This window comes from Gavialis gangeticus, unplaced genomic scaffold, assembly GCF_001723915.1.
Source record: "Gavialis gangeticus isolate Ggan-Ray unplaced genomic scaffold, GavGan_comp1, whole genome shotgun sequence".
Lineage (NCBI taxonomy): Eukaryota > Metazoa > Chordata > Crocodylia > Gavialidae > Gavialis > Gavialis gangeticus.
The window spans coordinates 158,388,303-158,408,398 of record NW_017729022.1 but is presented as its reverse complement, the minus strand read 5'-3'; the positions used below and the strand labels follow the sequence as shown (position 1 = coordinate 158,408,398).

General features: G+C 44.2%; 3 long non-coding RNA genes across 3 annotated transcripts in view; 2 read left to right on the top strand and 1 right to left on the bottom strand.

Moving 5' to 3' along the window:
- LOC109296803 overlaps window positions 1–6,197 on the bottom strand; it is a 51,280-nt gene extending 45,083 nt beyond the window's left edge. The window contains exon 1 of the long non-coding RNA XR_002097061.1: window positions 6,136–6,197. This is a non-coding gene — a long non-coding RNA (uncharacterized LOC109296803). The remainder of the gene's footprint in view (window positions 1–6,135) is intronic.
- The window catches only part of LOC109296805, a 17,850-nt gene extending 11,563 nt beyond the window's left edge, over window positions 1–6,287 (top strand). Inside the window, exon 3 of the long non-coding RNA XR_002097063.1 lies at window positions 6,138–6,287. This is a non-coding gene — a long non-coding RNA (uncharacterized LOC109296805). The remainder of the gene's footprint in view (window positions 1–6,137) is intronic.
- Window positions 6,288–7,549: 1,262 nt separating this feature from the next.
- On the top strand, window positions 7,550–8,505 carry LOC109296804. The gene is made up of 2 exons (XR_002097062.1): window positions 7,550–7,583; window positions 8,351–8,505. It is a non-coding gene; the product is annotated as an uncharacterized LOC109296804 (long non-coding RNA).
- The last annotated feature ends 11,591 nt before the right edge of the window (window positions 8,506–20,096 follow it).

Here is a 20,096-nt window from a genome sequence, read left to right as displayed (position 1 = left end):
CCAAGGAGCACGGGGGGGGGGGGATGAGGCCAGTTTGGGTGGCCTTGCCCCTCCCCACTGCTCCATTGTTGCTACCTGCAGGAAGCGGGGGTGGGGGGTCAGGCCAGATGTGCCCCTGCTCTGTCCCCTGGGTCTCTGCCATCATGGCAGTGCTCTGCCACACCGTCACTGCTTGTCCAGATGTGTATTTGCACTCTGATTGGCTGTTTGTCAGCCAATCACAGCGAGAATAAAAATGTTATGGACAGGCAGACATACAGATGATCCTAACCACATTTGGCTAAGGGAGTCCAAGAGAGTCCTCAGTTTAACCCAGCAGAAGGAAGAAGTCGAAGGACTAGAGAGACAATCTAGCTCCAAGGACCTTGATAGTGAAAGGACTGACACAAGAAATCCAGAGACTAACATGAAGTTGTTGAGCTGCAAACAGAGTCATAGCTTCCAAGACTTAAGGTACAGGGATCTGCAAACTTCAGCAGTTAGGAAGATAGCAGCGAGAACAGTTGTCCATCTTTTACTATGACGTATAACCAAGATGGACATATTACTGTGAAGTGTGAGGAAAAAAGGAAGGTCTGTCTTTGTGATTTGGAAAGTACAGTCCAAGAAAAAACTGAAGAAACAGAACAAAGCGATGATAAGAGCCAGAAAGATGGATCTGAAGTGAAATGCTATTTCATTAGGATCAATGATCTGTCCTGTCATGAGTACAGGGACAGAATGTAAAATTGCACTTAACCAAAACAGCTGCTTCTTCTACTGCTAGGGATGTTTAATTGTTTGCAGTCTCTGTGTGGCCACGCAGAAAATGAATATTCCTGCCAAGGATATGTTATTGTGCATTAAGGAATATACTGAATGGATTATTAGAAAAGGTTTGAACACTGCAGGACTAGTTTGTTCTGATGTGTGTGTTGATGGGGACCTTTTGCGTGCACCTTCTAATTACTGTAAGCTAGAAGGGGTGCTATACCTGAACACACTGATAATCCATTCACTGCCTGTGGCAGCCTGTGAAAAAATACAGGAAGTACAGAGAAAATACCTGAATTACCAATGGAGTTAATAAGGTATACTGGCAAAACACCACTGTTGGTACCTGCTAGAGCTGAATAAAAATGGTTATTCACAAGTACTTGTCTAAAAAGTACAAATGACAGTGCAACCATTGGAAGAAACCCCCACCCCTTCTCCCTGCAAGAGAATCATAGCCTTATTTGCAGCAGAACCCCCCCCCCCCAACCTTCTTCACTGTTTGAATAGTGAGGCAGTGGACTAGATTGTCTAGCAAAAAGTTGTAGAATTTCAATCATTAGAGGTGTTCAAGAAGAGGTTAGATAAGCATTAGTCAGAGATGATCTAGAAGTAGCTATGCCTATGCTCTACTATTGGTATTTCCCATGCTTCTGGGCTTTCTGGTTTCCATAAGGGGTTGTGATAGATTTTCTTCCCCCTACCCCCTGGTTCCTTTGATACACGTCAGCGTCTTTTTTTGCCTTCCCTTAGAAGCATAGGGTGTTGGTTGTGGTCAAGGCCAAGGTTTTGACTGGGGTGTGCCAGTGCTCGTGTTGGGACTAAAGCCTGGATGTTCCTAGCTAGAGAATCTTGCCCTTGTGCTCAGGGTTAGATCAATCTCCATATTTTGGGTCAGGAAGGGATTTCACCCCATGGTCAGAGGTATAGACTGTGGGGGAGAGGGGAGGTTGCCTTCCTTTGTAGCAGGGGGCATGGCCCTCTTTCTGAGCATATTTTAAGAACCCTTGCAGCAGCTGTCATTGTCCTCCTCATTTATCTGTAGCAGGGTAGGACACTACATCTTGTCTCCTATTTGTCAGGATTGTCTGTGGAATTTTCTGTAATTGTTTAGACAAGGATTAGATAGGATGTTTTGGATGATTACTGCCTTAGGGTTGGATTAGATGACCTCCAGAGGTCCCTTCCAGCCCTATTTTTTTCTGATTCAATGAAAAATTGACTATACTGATCACTAACATGACAACTCATGACACTGTAGTAAGAAAAGCTCAGAGGTTAGCTGCCCTCTTTGAGATGGAGAACATTTATAAGAGTCCAATGTGAGTCTCAGGCCTCATCAGGAGACACTTCAAAGTTTTTCTTTGGAAACTTGCTGATGGAGAAGTGAATTGTCTGAGAAAAATATTCTGGCAAAGGTGCTATCGCTATAGGAGTGAGAATTGGAAAGGAATTGAGCATGATATTGACTAGAACAGCATGTCTCAACTGGCGGGTCACGACTAAAAAGTGGGTCACAAGAATATTTGAAAGGGTTGCAAGCAGGTCCCCAGAAAAACCCATGAAAGCATGGGTTTCCCCTTGTAGGCTGGCAGTGTTCCAGCCTGTAAGCAGCTGCCTGGGATAATTGGAGGCAGTGGGCACATGTGAGTCTGTGCACACAGACGCACATGGGCCAGCATACAGTGAGACCAGGTCACGGGAGAAGCTCCAGCCGCTGGATGCAGGCAAGTATGGGGAGTGGGGGATGGAGGTCCAGGGGACTGTTTAGAAGGCTGGGGGGGGGGCGTGTGTGTGTGTGTATGTGTGTGTGTGTGCACACGTGCACACACGCCTGCCTGCTTGCACTGGGGACAGTGGACACTGGGGACAGTGGCCAGGAGCAAGGCTGTGGCAGCACAGGAAGAGCTGGGGGAGAAGACGTGGGGCCCTTCAGAGAAGGAAGGAGGCAGGGGTGCTCCTTTGCAGCGGGGAGCTGCGTGTCTGGGCCAGTGGCATGGGGCCAGAGCCCATACATGCAGGGGCCTGCACTCGCTACTTGAGCTCTGGCCTAAGCGGGATGGAGACAGCTGGGGGTGGGGGAGACGCAGGGAACTGCAGATTGGGAGTGGGGGCACCAGCATGGTCTGTGGTGCAGAGGGATGTGGCTTGAGGGTGAGGGGTGCTGGGGGGCAGGGGATTGTGGGTTGGGCACTGGCAGAGCCTGGGGCGGGGGAGAGAGGAGGGAAGGGTCAGGATAAGCCATCGCTCTTGGAAAATGGGTCCTAGTATGAAAAAGGTTGAGAACCACTGGACTAGAACATCCATGACCTTTTAGGGAGCAGTGTTGGAAAATTTCTCTGTCTATGGTGAAGCATGTCCAACGTCATATCCAGGAAATGCTTGAAAACATTATATATTGCTGAATTGTGCAGCCTGCATATCTCCTCCATAGCAGTGCTTAGGAAGATAAATGGAAAGACAAACATCTGTGTAGACTATTCTAGAACTTAACAAACACACTGTAGTTTTTCAATTTACTGTGATTTGTGTGGAGGATGCCTTGGGCTACTGGCTAAGGAGCAGTGAATTTTTAGTCCCAGTCCCAGCCCTTCACATTGGATATTGCAAGATCCTGCTGGCTCAGGATGATAAAAAGAAGATAACTTTCATCTTCCCTTTGGGCTTCTGTCAGTTCAAATGCCTACCCCTAGGCATCTGCAACTTTTCAGCATCTCCTGGAGAAATTGTGGGAGACATGAATTTACAGGTATCTGTCTGTTTGGATGACCTGATGGTATTAGGGTCTGAAGAAGCACGTTGAAAAAAAATCCTGTACACATTAAACTGGCTAGAAGCCTAGAAACAAAAGTTACCAGTTGATAAATACTAGTTCTGTAGAACAATCAAATATGTGGGAAAGTTTATCACAGAAAAGTTTAAATACAGAGCCTCAAAAATTGGAGGCTCTTAGTACATTATTCTTTCCACAATATTACAGAAAGCCAAGAACTTTCTGATTTAGGGAACATACCACCAATTCATGAAAAATGATGTCAGTCCAGAAGAAGAAAAGGAAATGTAAGGCAAAACCAAAAGGTCTTCAAAATTTTACACTGTAATCCACTGAAATCCTATGGGAATTGATAAGATGAGAGGAAAGACCTCTGGGAAATCATTAGCTCAACACAAGTTTTTCTGGGAAATCATTAATTGTCTGACTCATGCCCTGTTTCTACCTTTGATCAAAGCAAATTTTTGTTCTATATACAGATGCCAGTTTGGATAACTTAAGAGGAATGTTATACCCAGGAGGCAAATGAAGCCCTCTGTATTTTGCCAGATGAGTAGTCTCTCCAAAAGTGTGACATTATCTCTCTTACATAAATAGGAATTCTTGGTCTTATGATGGGTGTCACTGAGAAATTTTGAGCATGTTTGTATGGTGCCAGGAATGGACAAATAACAATGCACTGTTCTGTGAGAGACAAGGATTTGTATAGGTGATATCTGTTATTGGACCAACTGCATTGTTGGGATAGATTTAGGCAAGCTCTCAAATGCAGGCATTCTTCTCCAGGAGACCTTCAGAAAGATGTCTTGCCAAAGCTTGCCCAAATCTATTGCAATCAGGCAGGTAGTCCAATAAAAGCTATCACACACAAAAATCTTTGGCTCATATTTCCTGGACTTTCACGATTACAACATCACTCCAACACTATCAATGCACTGATTTGCATTTTCATTTGCCAAGGAAAAGATGCACTGGCTATGAGCTCAGCATTCAGAATCTTTTGGAAAGAAGCAATACAGTGCTGATGCACTAACCTGTTGTCCATGGACTCCAAACTTGGCTATAATTCCTGTGGATGGAGCAAACACTATTTTCAGTGCAAATTGCCTAGGATCACTAGTTCAGAACAACCCTCAAGGGCATGTGAGAGACTTTGGACCGATCTCTTAACAGTGGACCCATCTCTTAACTGTATTACACCGGATTAGTCCCCATTATTCAAGCTCAATGCTGCTGACAGATCTAAGGCCCAGTTGTAAATTAATGGTCATCACCACACGTTTTATTATAAAGTTATGATACAATCTAGCCAGGATTCTTGCATTTTCCCAAGAGGTGTGGCAGTTGTTAAGAGAATGGAATAGACTGAAGCTGTTTAATGGAGAGTTGTATTGAATACCAACAGAGCAGCTACCAAATCAGCAAATTCAGTTTTTCTAAGGAAGTGCAGAGAACTTGCCCTGAAAGATGATGATTTTGGACCTTTGGTGAAGGAAAGAACCTTGAAAATCATTCTGAGCTGGTTCCAGTTGCCCCAAATGGCTGAGAATCTTTGCAGGAAATATGAGACACCCTCACGGAGTTCAAAAGACAGCTTTACCCACTAGAGCTGTGTCTGGAAAACATTACCAACAGCAAGCCTGTGCAACTGCTTTTCCTTTATTACTTCTGTAGAGTTGGACCAGAAGAATGTGACTGGCCATTAATACAGCCCATCCACTTCTATATTCCCAGTGTATGGATTTCCAGTTTGGATGTACTTGGACCAAAGGAATAAGAGGATCGGCAATCTAATTAATTGATTCTCCAGTTTGACAGTTACGCTCCAGTCTCTTCCATGCCCTTTTCATGAGGATGACTCTCTGGGAATGGGCCAGAATGGGAGCAAATAGTTTCTGTGCTCTCCTGAGCATTAAGAGAGTATTGGATGTGGGTGTTGTAACCTGCAGAAAAGAGGGGAGGCTTTTATGTCATTACTTACTGTATAGTTTATGAAAAAAAGAAGCCCTTTTGCATGGCTGTTGCATGCCAATGCAGGGCTGTGACACAGTTTGGCCTTTACTTACATAGATGGGTTTATACAGCAGTAAATAGCATCACCAAGCTATGGAAATGATTTGTCCTGTAGAATAATGTATGTTTATCTTGCTTAAACTACAGTGCACACAGCTCCAAGGAAGACTGCCAGATTTGCTTTTACATACATAGTTTCTTCAGCCAGATGAAAGTTATTTACTCTGAACTGGCAGGTCCTAATAGGGTATTGTACCAGTGGGTTACGTCCAGAGGTGAAGGACTTTTCCACAAAGCCTGTGTGAATTTTTGCAGCCCACTGTGGTCGGAAGAATCAACATTTCTCATAACTGTTTGTTATCTGAAGGCCGTGTGCCATTCTGTCTGTCACTCTGCATGGAGCAGGCTGGAAATCTTGTTTCAAAACAGGACTAAAATACTAGTATATATACTGTTTTCTAAATTAGTTGCTTTTGGATCTTCCCACAATAAATTAATCTGGGTTCCTGTGTTACTGTGCTTTTTACAACAAGATTCAGAGGAAATTAATTTAATCTTTTGTGTCTTGTACATTGTTATCTGATTGCTTGGATTACAGGAAAGAGAACTGCCTTGAATCCCAAACCCTTATCCCAGGTCCATTGTTCTGGATGCTACAAAAACATATGGTCCTGCCACCAGTATTTTCCAGCCAATACAGAAGAAGTTTGGAGGGGAAACAGAAGCAATAAGAAATAAAGGGCTCTATCTCAGATCATACAGCAAATCAATTTGTGAGGCAGAAAAAATGCAGATGTAACAGGGGTCCTCACCACTGCTACTGGGAAGCAGGTGCATGTAAGGCCATAAACTGCAAGGGCTGCTAATTATGTAATGGGGAACCACTGCCCTATTATTGGATGAGGGTTTTCACCAGAGAAAAGAGAGAGTGCCCTTGTAGGCCGTGAATGCTGGGGCCAAGGGCTTCAGAGCAGAGCAGCCAGTCTGGCCCAGGCTGTGCTCATGGAAGAACTGAGAGACTGCAGACTGAAGAGAGCCTGAGGAGAGATCAACCAGGAGAGGACAAAATGTAGTTGTTTTTTGCTGATTTGGGATGAAGATGTTGTGAGGCGCAGGATCATAGTATCATAGAAAATTGGGGTTGGAAGAGACCTTGGGAGGTCATCTAGTTCAACCCCTGGCTAAAAGCTGGACCATCACCAACCATATTATCCCAGCCAAGACTTTGTATACTCAGGTCTTAAAAACTTGTAAGGATGGAGATTCTCCCACTTCTCTGGGAGCCTGTTCCAGTGCTTTACGACCTTCCTATTGAGAAAGTTTTCCTAATATCTATCCTAAACTTCCCTTGCTGCAACTTGCTCTTCCTTCTGTCATCTGCCACTACTGAGAACAGTTTAACTCCACCCTTTTTGTAACCACCCTTCAGGTAGTTGAAGGCTGTTATTAAATCCCCTCTCAGTCTTATCTTCTCCAGATTAAATAAGCCCAATTCCCTCAGCCTCTCCTCATAAGTCATGTGTCCCAGACCCCTAACCATTTTCATTACCCTCTGCTGGACTCTTTCCAATTTCTCTATACCCTTTCTGTAGTGGGGGGACCCAAAATTGAACACAGTACCCCAGATTTGGCCTCACCAGTGCTGAATAGAGGGGAAAAATCACTTCCCTGGATCTGTTGGCAAAGCTCCTACTAATGCAGCTCAGCATGCTGTTAGCCTTCTTGGCAACAAGGGCACACTGTTCAACTTATTATCCTCTGTAACCCCCAGATCCTTTTCTACAGAGCTGCTTAGCCAGTATGGACTCTGCAATAAACGTTTCTCATCTACATGTGCAGTAGGCCTGTGCGGAGCGGCAAGTATTCACTTCAGATTTGGATTCGGCCAATTCGGAGGGACAGTGATTCGATTCAGAGATTTGAATAACTGTCCTGATTTGATTAGGCCAAATTGGATCCAAAGATTTGGTACCACTTCAGAGATTTGGCCATACACTAAACAGGCGGCAATCCTCACTGTGCTGGACACAGCTGCCTCCAGCTGGTAAGTCTGTCCTAGCGGCAGAGCAGGGAGGTAAGGCATGTGGGGGTGGGACAAGCTGCCCAGCTGGGGTGGAGAGGCACAGGACTCGGGGAGGGGGGCAGGGGGTGTGGGTGTGGTGCCCACAGTATCATGTGTATTTTAACTAAAGCTCATTCGACATGGTAAGTAGTACATGTTGAAGCAGAAATCCATCACTTGTATAGGTGCAATTATACACACAGTTAGTGGGGGTGGTTTAGTCAGGGACAATCTTTCTCTGATTAGGTGGCTGGATTTGATGAGCTCATGAAGCCCCTTCCAACTACTTTCCTATGATCTGAAGACAAATAAAATAAGCCAAGTTTATTGGGGCCAAGTTTATTTATAAAAGCCAATAATTACACTAAGAGGAGCAGGTAGGGGACTTAAAGAATACTTTCTCTTAAATCTTCATCATTCTGGACCTTAAATATTTAACAGTATGCATGTGAATGAAGATGGAAGATGTCTGGCAATCTTGATTTGCCTAGAGTGGGTCAACTTAATCTTTTAAGTTGAAGACCAGTCAAATGTTGTGCAAGTTGTTATCTTTGATACAGAACTGAACAGTTGAGAATTCACTGTTGTGTTTGTCATTTTGTCTTACCCTTTTTTTGTTGTAAAATTTCCACTGCTGAACAAGATTAATTCATGTGATGGTTACAGGCTCTGGGCTCCTGCCAGTGCTATCACAAGAGCAGCTGAACTGATGGTGGCATAGATGATAGTTATTTCCTTATTATGGAAAGGCTTAAGGTAGCCAGGGGAAGACTGAGTAACTCTGAATAATTCTGAACACCTGGCTATTGTTCATCATGGATGCTGGAGCTATGACCAGCCAGAACATCAAGAACTTTTCTCCCTCTTAAGAGCCAATAAACTTCCAGTTTTTAGGTTTGGTGTATATATTTTGACTGTCTGGCTTACTATCTTGTTACTTCCTCTTAGACTTGTGGAATAGTTTTATTGTTTCTTTGTGTCATAAATCTCTCCTGAGCTCTCCAGGCTGATGCACATCCAGACCATCCGTAAAGCAGGAGTTGTGCTTTTCCAGTACAACCAAACCCTTAATTAGGAAATACACAAAGTTACAATAGCAAAGCTATCTTTGTTTATTAGAAGATAGGTTAAATAGCTCCTTAGCAGCATCAGTTAACACCTATTGTGGCTGCCAGACAAACTTTACTGATTGGGCTTTGAAGTAGTACTGGCTTTTATGAGAACTAGTAATTCATGTTTTGCATGAAAACAAAATGCAAATCTAAGGTGAGCAGCACACCTTTTAACCCACTGGAGCTCTTCCAAGTACTTGCGGAAGAGTTTACCCCAGATTTATACCCACTGTTTCTGGTTCTGATTTTTCCCTGCCACTACTGGATTGATCCCTTAAGGCAGTAATTCTCAACTAGGATGTAAACACCCACACATGATTGACAAGACAAAGCCAGAGATTTCAAATAAGAATCCACATTGTCAACAACATTCTGACTTGTGGTCTTTCTGAGTTTTTTGCAACAAAAAAGTGCTCTAATTTTTTTCCATAGTTTAAAAACAAGTGAAAGCTAAAAACAGGCATTTTCCAGAGGGTGCGTTGAGTCTAATGCGGGGTGCTTTGAATTTAACGAGGGGTCTTTGAGTTTAAAAAGGTTGAGAATCTCTGACTAAGGGTATGTCCAAGGTCTTCTGGTGGCTGACTCCAGCACTGGGTCCTTCTTGACGATAATGCTATTGACGGTATTTCTTAGAGCCAGCAGCATGCCAGGAGCCCATGGTTCTGTGCTGATTCCCACCAAAGGGCCCATGAAGCACTTAACAAAGAACTGATCTATATAAGGAGAGGAAATATTGTGTTGTAGTAAGGCAATCTGGGTGAAACTCCTGCCTCTGGCACAAGCTTCCTGTGTGAACTTAGGCAAGTTACTTAGGGTATGTTTATTTGGCACAAGGCAGTGTGGAGACACCCAAGCTAGACTGTATATTTGAAGTAGTACAGCCATGATAGTTCAGCACTCTACCTCATCTAATATAATCTGCTTCTCAGCAGAGATAATTTGCTTGGGCAAATGCAATGCTGACACGGTTATGCCACTTCTGGTACCTGCTCTAGCTTATTCAGACCTAGCTTGGGTGATCCTGTTGTACCATGTAGGCATACCTCTCACCTACCTCTCCATACTTCTGCCTTTCATCTGTAAAATGAGGGAAATACTACTCTGCTCTGAGACTATCTTCTCTGTGAAGATTGCAAGTGCTTCAGAATATGAACACAAAATGGTACTGTGTTCATTTAGTGCAGGGGTGGGCAATTATTTGGGCCCAAGACACATAGGGAGTTTCAATGACCTGTCACAGGCCAGTTCAGCACTGTCCCTCGACCTCCCTCCCTCTGTGCAACAACTCACCAAAACTTCCTATGGAGCTTTGGGTGGGTGAGGAGCAGTGCTTGGGAGTGGGATGGGTGCGATCTGCTCCCTGCACACCCTGCCCTGTGAAGGAAGTGGGGAGTGTGTGTATTGGGGGGGGGGGCAGCGGTGAGGCAGGGCAAGTGTGCGGGTGGGCTGTCTGGGAGCCAATCAGGGATGAGGGGAGAGAGTGGGAAGAGGGGGGCATGTACAGCAGAGCTTGCCAGGTTTATGGCTGCCCTGGTGGCACTCTGCATGAGGCCAAACCCTGCCCGAGCAGCCTGCACTGCGTTTTTGCTCACGGCTGCCAGCCCCGGCCCCAGTCCTGGCCTGTGTCCTAGCCAGCGCACAGCTTCTGGTAGAGCTGTTCCTGGTGTGGCTGCAGCTGGCCACGTGCTGCTCTGCTCCCCTTGCCCCCTGTTGGAAGCTTCCCCCCCCCACACCTGCCCAGAGTGGCACATCAGGGGCAGGAGTGGGAGGAAGAGCTGCCACTGGGGGTGAGGGGAGCAGAGCAGCACCTGGCCAGCTGCAGCCTCACTGGGAACAGCCCCATCGGAAGCTGCAAGTGCTGGCCAGGGCTGATGGGGCTGTGCTGCTCCCCTTGCTTCCAGGCACATCTGGAGCAGTGCAGTAGGGGCAGGAAGAGACACAGCTGGAGCTGAGGGGAGCAGAACAGCCCCACAGGCCTGGGCCCTGGCCAGTGTGCACAGCTCCTGGTGGGGCTGTTCCTGGTTAAACTGCAGCTGGCCAGGGGCTTCTCTGCTCCCTTCACTTCCACCAGCAGCTCTTCCTCCTCCTGCTGTCCCTGCTACCCTGCTCTAGATGAGTTTGCTGGGGTGAGAAATATCAGCCGTGCCGCTCTTGCTGAAGGTGAGGGAAGCACAGCATCCCCTGTCTGGCTACAGTCACACCGGGTACAGCCCCATCAGAAGCTACATGTTGGCTGAGGCCTGGCCTGGTGGGTGCCAGTGGGAGTGCAGTGTGGGCTACCTCAGCAAGAGTGGTTGGGTCTTGGCACCATGAGAAGTGTTGTGGGGGCAGCTGCCAGCTAGATTTAGTCATTTGGCAAGCTGGATCTGCCCCACGGGCCGTATTTTGACCACCCCTTATTTAGGGTCTAGTGTGAAGGAGGGCTGATTGTAGTGGAGGCCTGGAGAAATTAATGTAGTATAAACAGAGTCCAAGAGCCATAAGTGCATAACAATAAATAATAAGTAACAAATAACATACTTCCATTACATATTAAATTAATATTAATGTTAAGCTGGAATTCATAGAAATGTTGGCATATCTAGAAGTTATCCAGATGGAGGATGAGTGCCCCACAATTAATAGTAGACCAGAGTTTTTTATTTATAAAAATTGGGACTAATGTCTCGGCTGCTCTGAAGGTGGATTTGATGATTGCATTGCCTGAAGGTTTTTTAATGGGCACTTAAAATAGGATACATGCAGCATAGTGTATTAGTAGCCAAATGTGCCCTACACTACTTAACCCCTTGGAGTTTCCCCTGGGTATTTTGTAGTCAGAGGGAGCATAAGAAAGATGATTCTGTTTTCCCGGAGTAATTTGGGGAACTCATGTTCTGAATCTGTTCACTTTATCCCTGTCTATGGAGATCAGAATGGGGCCCAGAGAATATGCTTAATATTTCTAATGTCATTCCACAACAGTCCTTCTGCCTTGTGCAAGCGTGGCTGGCAGTTTCCTGTCTGCTGATTTGTCCTGTGACAGCTACAAGAGTCTAATGAAAAATGAGAAGAATGTGTTAGAGATCTCAGCAGCCGTATTTCACAGCGTGGTTTTGAAACTGTTTGTTTTCTTAGCTTCCTGAGGTCAATGGTTATGAGAGATGGATGTCACCACGTGTGCTCATTTGAAAGAAAAGATGGTTAGGTAAGCTTACAGTTCTATGGAAAAATAAAGAATCACAAAAAATTTTTGTTCATTTAATTTAGGGAATGATCAAGACTTCAGAAATCCTTGTTTAGAAAATAAGACAAAATTCATGATCTTTTTTAGGTAAGTTATTGATTTTTTCCACATTATTCCTCAAAATCATGGTGAATGACACATTAACATTAACCAATATGCATGAATTTTCTTGAATATTAAAACATGAACTTGTATCTGATTGAACAGAAAAACTCCTCTTGCTTCCAGTGGGCTTTGGATTTGGTTTGTAATAAAAAATCTTTGTTCGTTATTTATTTAGTATTAAGGGGTGCACTAATATTGAAGTCAGTTAAATAGTACTAAGCAGACATTTGAGAACATATCAATTATTAGAACTGTGCTATTATGCCATAAAGAATATAAATGTATTTAAATCTAACAAAAGGCTTACCTTTTACTTAAACTGAGTAGAGCATCCTAAGGGGAGTTAGAATGCAATTTATGTAGTCTATATGTAATGTTTTCATTGTAGATCTCAGACAGATTTACCAATATGCACAAATATCCTAATTTTACAGATGGGGGAACCTGAGGTGCAGAAGGAGAATAAGTAAATGGCTACTTACAGAGCTAGTCATTAGCAGACCTGCGATGAGACTGCTGGCTTTCAGGTTCCTGGTCCACTGCCAAATTCACTGCACCAAAATATCTTTACATTGACACTAAAGCAGCAGACTTACCAGCTTTGCAACTATCCTTGCCCCCCACCTTCCAAGCAGTTGTCTGCACAAGTCTGGGGACACGCTCAGGGAGACCAGCAGGTGCACGGCACCATGGGTCACCTCGATGTTTCACTTCTTAGTGTTCCCAGATGCTTCTGGCCAATAGGAACATAGCAGCCCATAGGGTTCTAATTAACTCACAGTCTAAACTTCAGAATAGTTTTTAACTCTTTGGTTGCTAGATTAAAATATCATTAAGAACCCATATCAAATTCCGCATCCTCTAAGGTTACATATTTGTAACAAGCTATGAAGTTTTATTGTTGTTAGCATTTTGGTGCAACCAGCAGAGACAGGAAGAGGGGCCTCAAGAACAGATACTGAAGCTGGAAAAATACCATTTTACCTGTGTTTAATTCACAGTGCTAGATTTTGTGACCATTATGCCTCATAGGCAGACACTCTCTCCTATTACCAGGGTTTGTAATCTCAGATCACTATTCAGGGATTTGTCACACAACACCCATTAGCATTCATGGGAGCTATGCATGGCCAGTCCTCTGGGTACACAGTTGAAAATATACTGCTTCTGGCTATAATAAAGTGCAAGGTGAAGCTCCCTGTACTACTGCAGTTTCCTGACTTTGTGGTACAATACATTTGTATGATCCTTGGTGCTGGCTAAAGAAGAAAGAGAAATTAAATGGTAGGAAAGAGAATGAAGCAAATGGTATAGTATAATAGAAACTAGTTACAAGGCATCAGATGCAGCTATCAAACAGTTCAGTTTTAAAATGAACAGATGTCACAGGACAATGCAAAGACTGTGTAGAATAACCCTGAGGCATAATGAAAAATTGTTAGAGGTGTGGGAATGTGGCAAGTTTTTCCAAACAGATCTTTTGGGATTGCTTATATACCCAAAAGTGCTGGCAAAAAGGAGACTAATTGGAACTAATAGTTGAGCAGGTGATACCAGTATAGTGAAGTTTCTTGTCAAACAGTTTTTTCTTGTTTTCCACAAATCAGAAAATGCTATTTGAGATAAAAATGTACTTGCTAATTTGGCAAATAGCCTTATGTAACAAATGCATGAAAATTTGCCGTTCCAGTGTGAAACAAATCAGTTCTCACTGATTACATTAAGCACAAGTTTTTAAAACATAATGATCACATGAAGCATAGATATCTTGGATACGCATTAGGCAAAGATCTTCTGTGCATTTTTTTTGTGGGGAAATGTTTGGGTTTTAATGAAATTCTTCAGGTTTTCATAAAATGAGGAAGTGAGAGCTGAAAATATGATTTTCAGTGGCCAAAATCAAAACATTCTTTGTGTCAATAATCCAGAGAAAAATCTTTCCATGGGGAATTTTTTTCCCTGGTGAGTCAACTGTATGACCCACCTACCAGAGTAGATTGGTAGCAGATATTTAGTATCATGTCAAAATGTCCTATTATTACTTACATATACTAAACTTGCAGAGTATACTAAACTATACATCTTGTTGACATACTTTTAATATTAAATTTAAAAATCTTCCTTTGTAAAACAAAGTACCCTGAATATTAAGTGCCTGATCCTGAAGGACTGCAGGAGTGGATCAGACTGTCAAAAGTCTGAAATGATGTGGCTTCTAAATGTCAGCTTCCTTGAGCATGTGGACTAGAGATGGATGCAGTCTGCTGCATTGCATCTGGAACTGGATTCAGTGCATGCAGATGCTTGGCGAAAGCAGTTGATATCTAAGGACTTGGCTCAGCATATTATAAAGCTGCAAAATTTGGATCCAGCTTTGGGTTTCAAAGAGTCCAGAGCTTGAGGTAGTATGGCTGTGGCACACTTGTTTAATTCATCTCTGTTTTTTATGCATTTAACATATCTCATGTTATTGTTATTGAATGTTACATCAAAATAATCCTATTGTTTACATCCATGAGAATAGTTTATATTAACACAGTAGAATTAGGTCCAGGGTCTTAACAGGCTATGTCATGTTACTCACATTATGTTTTCTTGTTTTTTCTTCTTTAATATTTAAATCTTACATTTCCCTTGTGTTTCCTTGAAAGCAATTATGAATTAAGAAAAGAGACTATATAGCATTCCTCATTGTCACAGCCCCATTCTTATCACAGTAAACCCAGAGAGAGCCCCTTTCAGAAAACTCTCCCAAAGTCCCTAGCCTTTTGACATTTGATATATTGGTTCTCCTCCTCCCTTTGTTACAGTAGGTCAGTTACACACTGAGCCAATGACAGTCTCCCTGTAGGAAGCGTCCATATTTAGCATTGCTTTCCTATCAGAGGGTGGGTGGCCAGGGGATACAAATGCCATCAGTGATATCTGACAGACAGATGAGGAAATCAGTGGGACATCTCCTTGTATTGTGCCTTTTCTTCTAGCACTGTCAGGCACCCTGCTTACAGTGTTGCTCAATTGTGCTTCTGATATCCCCTGGAACTGAAAAACAACCCATGTACCATTTTCTTAGAGGGCAAAAATATTCCAGTAAAATGAAAGATAAAGGATAATCAGGAACAAAAGAGTGGGAGAGTCAGAGGGGGAGGGTGGAGACTTGAAATGAAGCATTAATGAGCTCACTCAGAGCACTATTCTTGAAGACTTTAAAAAAAAATTCCTGAGGAAAGATGAAAGCGTTCTTTAATTTCCTTCGTGAAAGGAAAGAAAATACATGGCATGCTGTGGAGAATACAATTGGGAAGGACGGATAGTATAGTAATATGCTATCTTAAATTCCTGGTGTCTCTCACTGCAGTCAGAGCAGAGGCAGTCTTTACATGGACTTCAGAGGGAGCTGAATCAGGCCCTAAAAAAAAAAAGTAGGGGGGAGGGAGAAAATTAAAACACCTTGGACCTGATTTTATTAACAGGAGTCTCACCACTGCTAACAATAGGATTAGTCTGATGTAAAATCTTTGTGAGAAAATGTTATTTTGATAATGATGTATGCTTTAAATCACTGAATGGTGCAGCATTCACTATACTCTTTCAGTTAAATCAACAAAACAAAACAGTACTAAAAAGTAAATGACATAAAATAAATAGCAGTGCATCCTAAAATGGTATGTACCCAGACATTAGCCCCGAACCCCTACAAAAGGTTACACTTGGTTAGCTTTAAGTATGCTGAGCAGTCCCCTAAGACAATGCAAAAAAGCCAAGCACGTGTGTGAGTTTTGCAGGATTGGATCCATAAAGTTTTAAAGGTGCAGACACTTGTTTTATTAGAGACTATCAAATCTTTCTCATTTTCTGTTATTTATTATGTATGAAAATACATAATAGTATTTCCCTGTCTTTCAACAGTTTTGTTTATTTTTAACACAAAGGTAATTACTGAAAAATAGCCCATGGTGTTACTTCATTAAAAGGCACTTTCATTTTTTCTAGCAAATATTAGTGTATTCTCTACAGAGAGCAAGCCAAGGCAGAAGCCTCTTCCAATGTGTAGTAGTACACAGTTTAGTCTGTCACCTTGTTATACTCGTTGAAGCCAGTGAGGTGACTTGCATGAATAAAAACAACTTACATAAGTGTTGCATGATTGAGAAATATGGTACTGAAATTGCTAATTTTGTCCAAGATGCTCTGCAAATTGTTGTTGCAGCCATATAAAACTCTTTTCAGATATTTGAGCATAACAGCCTTCAAAGCAAAAATAAAACGCTTTTGTGGGATTTTTAACAAAATGACAAAGTCCTGTTTTCTAAAGTGTCTTAGGCTATGTCAATACCTTCTTGCTTTTGCCAGCAGGACTGGTGGGAGATAGCAAAAACCCTATCAAACTAACAGACTGTGTACACATTCAGATGTTTCCGGTGGCTCTGCACAGCTCCACTCAAGAGCTAAGCTTCCAGAATATGAAGTGCATTTTGGGAAGTCACCAGCTGTTCAGTGGACTTTACCAGCTAGGTGAAGGTATGGGAGTGTCTGTATATGCTGGCTGCAGGGCAGTTGCAGAGACCTTACTACGCACAGCAGAGGTAGAATAACTCTGCTGGCAGAGGGTAGGGCCATACTGCTACAGGCAGGCTGTGATGCAGAGGCAGTCAAAGTTCTGCTATCAGAACTGGACATCTTCAGGCCAGGGCCCAGATATTTAAAGATATTTGCATCTGTAGGCACCTAAATAGATACCTCATCAAAGTCTTGAAAGCACCTTGGTTTTAGAAATCCCATTATGTTTATTTTTTGTTAGGGGCCTTAAATGTCTCTTCTAAAGTGCCCAAGTCCCTTTTGAGAATTTGATGTAAGTTTACATGTTTGTTTTCACTTACATGTTTGTTTTTTTTAAACCTGCCTTTTTTGTAACAATATAGGATGCGTCCAAATGAGCGTGGATGTGTAGTATGCAGTGCTGCACATGAGAATTTGATGAGGATCTCCTAGGGTCAAAAAAACTCATGCCTAAAAAAGACAGGAAGGCACAATTGGTGGCAGCGCACACCGCCCAAAACTGAAGCCTGGGTGGCCAGGCTCCCTGCTGAAGGATCACCATGGCTGCAGCTCCCAGGGGCCCTCAGGACCTCAGGTGAGGCTTCTGGGGCCAGTACAGTTGCTGGCCCCAGCCTCCCCTACCCAACCTGGGGCAATGCATGCCAGAGTGTGTGGGGCATGGGCATTTCTCAGGGGCAAGTAGCAGCAGCACACATTATGCTGCTGCTGTTTGCCCTGGGGAAACACACCTTCCCACTTGTGGGGACATTTCTATAGCGTCTAAAGAAATCTGGTTCAGGATTAACTCAAACATAACTATAGAAATGGCCATTTGTAAATTCCTGAAAGGGCACAGATCTCAACGTGTAAAATTTGGACACAAATTATGTGGTACAAATGAGTTGTACAACACTATTTTTTAATATGGTGAATCTGGCCATTTAGTGATAGTATGTTGTTTTTTCATGAGTTAGGAAGGGCTTGTTTCTCTGTGGCAGTCCTGAGCTGAGGAGGTGTGACAGGAGTGCCACTATTGGAGCCTCTCCAGGCATGGCTCCGCCCTCCTGTAATGGGCCAACCGCCTGCTTACTCGCTTGCCATGCCTTGATCTTATTTAATTAATAGATTGCTGTAATTAGTGGGAGACTGCCCATTTATACGTGCCCCGATGACAGGGGGCACTATCTGTGGCTCCTTTTCCTCCCCTACACCGCAGCCCAAGCCTCGCAGATAGTGCTAGTGTAATCTGACTCTGGCCCTGTTATGTATCGGCCCTCCTTTTGCCCTCGGGACTCCTCGCCGCCCCTCTGCACTCTTGGGGCTCCTCGCCGCCCCTCTGCACTCTTGGGGCTCCTCTGCACTCTCGGGGCTCCTCACTGCCCCTCTGCACTCTCAGGGCTCCTCTGCACTGTTGGGGCTCCTCGCCGCCCCTCTGCGCTCTCGCCTGCACTCTCAGGGCTCCTCGCCACCCCTCTGCACTCTCGGGGCTCCTCTGTCCCCGCTCTCTCGCTCTCTTGGGGCTAGGCCAATGTACCCTGCAAAACACTGCGCCTTCTCCGGCGCCAGGAACCCCCACACTACTGGGGAGTCCTTATGAGGCCTCCTCCGACCCCTAATAGCCTCACCCGGTCCTCCGGTTAAACAGTAAACACAAAACACAAAGCCCCCGGGCTATAACATAAAGCTAAAACTGTCCAGTCAGAATCCCTACCAGGCAAAATACTCCAGCGCATGGCAGCAACCCGTGGATACTCATGCAACCAAACCTTGGCCTTCTCTCTGCACCAGCTGAGTTCCTCACTCCTTGGCTGCCAGAGGAGGAACTGCCACCCTAGCCTCCTGCCTGGGTTTAAGAAGGGCTAAGCCCTGCCCCTTCCTGTCAGGGGGTTTCACTGGTTGCCCCAACAACCAGCATCTGTGCTGCCCTGGTGACTGGCAGCTGTGCCTCCCCCTTCTCACCGCTAGGGGCCTCTCTTGAGCTGTCCCTGTTCTCAGGCGCAGGGCACCTAAGTGCTCTGCAACAGGAGGGAAGCTATATGATGCAACCAAGGGATGCAGTGGAAGAAGTATGTCTTTCTCTATGAGCCTGGCTAATTCTGCCTGCTGGCAGAGAGACGGGGACCACTGCTCCATTTTCTTACTGCTCTTCTGTAGAGGGTAGTGCTACTTTGGGGCGCTTTTACATATGCTCTGGGGGTGGGGAGGTGGAGCTTTAACTAGAGCAGCTCCAAGAACTTTAGTTCAAGTGCCCCAGCTACAATTTTTAAGCTTAAGGATGCTGAGACATGAGACACAGCAGACTGATGGAGTGCAGCAATTGCCATGCTCCAGCAGGCTTAATTAATCAAGTCTGCTCCAACACACTCTGAGCAGAATTCCAGTATGCTGGAGCAGCCTCCATGCTCTTGTATAGGCGCCCACTGAGGCTGCCCCTGGAAAGTTGTTCTGTTCCCCTTGGAGTGCAAGAACATTTGCTGTGGCCATTCCCTGCATGGGAGGCATAACAAGAAAAGGTGTGGCCCTATTAAACAGTTCTACAAATTTACTTGACCCTTATGTAAGACTAAGCACTCCTAATGGGGTGCAGAGTTAACTTCACTCTGTGTGTTTGCCAGTGGAGCTGTCTGGCCCTAAGCAGGGTAGTAAACTCTTTGTTGAGATGTATAATGGCAGAAGCACAGCCTCTTCTCTGGAAGATCAGAGAGATAGTCTTCCATGATAGAAAAGAAGAGCATTGAGTGGTGGGATCTTCATTTAGACAAGCTAAGCAGAAAAAGCAAAACCAGGTTAACAAAGCAGTACTAAGATTGTCAAATGATAGGAGATGTACAGAAAAGAGTAGAGGACTAAGAAATGCATTCGCTGAAAATCAGCTGTTATAGTTAGGGACCTACTTAAATTGTGGTTTTGTGATTTTCACAGAAACAGTGAAAAACAGCAATCTCTGTGATTGCTGTGAAAAATGGCATTGGCCGTGATTTCCCAGGAAATCAACCAAAACAAAAAAACTTAATAAAAATAAAATGCTGTCTCCCCAATGAGAGCCAGTGGTCCTCACTGCTGCTGTGGCCTGGTGTTGCAGCCAGCCTGGGAGGAGAAGGTGTCTGCTTGTGGGGTGGCTTGAAGGGCAGCACCCAAGGTGGTGGCTACTCCCTTGTGCATCTCCACCAATCTGTACTGAGGGGCAGGACCTCATGAAGGACAGCAAGTAGTCATGGCCACCCCCCTATCCCTCCCTGCCTGGGTCCTCTCTCCAATCAGCACCAAGGGTCAGGGCTGCTGTGAAATGACCATGAAATCAGCAATTTGGGCTGTGACCAAGTCATGAAAATTGCTTTCTTTCACCACAAGTAAAGTAGGTCACTAAATATAGAGCAGAACAAAATGAAGCCCTACTCCCCTCACTCATGTTTAAGGGAGGCCTTAGATGCTTTGCACTAGCAGGAGATCTTTTTAAGTTCTCTCTCCAAAGTAGCCTACAGCAAAGCTTGGAAGTTTGATGGATCTGGGCTG